At 43.9% G+C, this 1,821-nt stretch overlaps 1 non-coding gene across 1 annotated transcript; it reads right to left on the minus strand.

Moving 5' to 3' along the window:
- Positions 1-1,172: 1,172 nt before the first annotated feature.
- On the minus strand, positions 1,173-1,274 carry LOC118603280. The gene has a single exon (XR_004951159.1). It is a non-coding gene; the product is annotated as a U6 spliceosomal RNA (small nuclear RNA).
- Between the last annotated feature and the right edge of the window lie 547 nt (positions 1,275-1,821).

Here is a 1,821-nt window from a genome sequence, read left to right on the forward strand (position 1 = left end):
AAAGAGGGCAAGACGCAGGCTCTGCCAGACTCGGCCTTTAAGGAGATGCCTTGTACTCTTAATAGACAACACGGTGCCATAGTTATAAGTGTCACCATCACGATGTCCCCATAGCTGCACTCTTTCCATGCTACGATTGACTTCACAGTTTTCTTTAAATAAAGTAATTTCTCTTCAAGCAAATTCTCTTTTTGAAAACTCTAAATTATTTAGGTGAAATTCACATAACGTAATATCGACCATTTTGAAGTGAATGACCCAGCGTCCTGTAACCACCACCCCCCCCACCTCTGTCTCGTTCCAAAACATTTACGAGGCTCCAGTACAAAACCCCACAGCCATTAAGACGGTTCCCCCCCCCCACTCCCACGTCCCCTTCGCCCCTGCCGAGCACCAATCTGCGTTCTGTCTCTACGCATTCGCTTACTCTGGATACTTCGTATAAATAGAATCATACATTACGTGGCCTTTCGTGTCTGGTTTCTTTCACTCACAATAATATTTTTAAGCTTCATCCATATCGCAACATGTATCGGAACTTCATTCCTTTTTTTTTTTTCTTTTCGTCTTTTTTTTTTTTATTATTTTAAATTACAAAGGATGGTGCCTACACGGATGCCTCTGTATCTGACGAGCAGCACTGATGGGAAGGCGGCGGCCAAAGGCCACGCGTTTGGTCGACCTTTTCTTTCCGAAAAGAGAAAACTGTGCAACTATTAACCAAGATTTAACAGAATCATTTTTAAATGGCTCACGCGTCGAAAAGGTGAAATTCTTTCTAGACAAAAGACTGAGTCAGATAAAAGGCTTCATGGTTCCAGCTAAAGGGGGTGGAGAAACGAAACTACAGAATTTTGATGATAGCATTGCGAACAGGATCCTACATACACGACCGTGCAAGAAAGGTTGCCGGGCTGCAGGAACAGATAGATGCTTTGCGTTCTCACCTTCCCACCCTTGTGACGTACGCGCGGTCAGCCCTAATACCGCTGTTAACCAGAACTTCATTCCTCTTGATGGCTGAATAACATTCCATTTTACGGATATACTACAATGTGTTTATCCGTTCATCCACTGATAGATATTTGAGCTGTTTCTCCCTTGTAAGCTATTGTAAATAGCGCTGCTAAATAAGTTTAATTCATTAAGATAGAATTGATGCATGACATTGTAACGATGTGGAATGGTTCGCGAATTTGCATGTCATCCTTGCATGGGGGCCGTTTAATCTTCTCTGTTTTGTTCTAATTTTCATATATGTGTTGCTGGGACAAGCATTAAATAAGTTTTATTCTAAAAGAAAAATTTACATCACTAATGAAAATAGGAAACCTGTATTCTTCTACTAGATAATGAAATAGATACTTAACTATTAGGAGTAAACATTTCACCTGCGTAGCACATGAAATCACAATGCGCGCTCTCAGACGCAGCGGTACAAAGCTTGGGAGCTGGATGTGCTCGGCCTTGAGCCTGAATCCTGGCTTTGCCATCTGTGTGACCCTCGGCACATGTCCCGTCTTTTCCTGGCCTCGGTTTCCTCATTTCTACAATGACAATACTTAAATCGCTTCCTTCTCTGGTGGTCGTGAGAATTAGACTCATGAACAAAGTGCTCAGCACTCTGGCAGGCACGTGGTAAGTGCTCGGTACGTGAAAGCTGGTAGGTAAAACCCCCGGCCACGGCCATGGCCACGGCCACAGCGCCAGCAGTTGGCAAAGCAAGGATTTGCTACGTGCCAGGGAACTGGGTGAAGCGCCTCACACGCCTCATGTCACGTAATAACCATGATGTTCTATAGGGCAGATTATTCACCCCCC

Source organism: Rousettus aegyptiacus, unplaced genomic scaffold (genome assembly GCF_014176215.1).
Source record: "Rousettus aegyptiacus isolate mRouAeg1 unplaced genomic scaffold, mRouAeg1.p scaffold_m13_p_5, whole genome shotgun sequence".
Classification (NCBI taxonomy): Eukaryota; Metazoa; Chordata; class Mammalia; order Chiroptera; family Pteropodidae; genus Rousettus; species Rousettus aegyptiacus.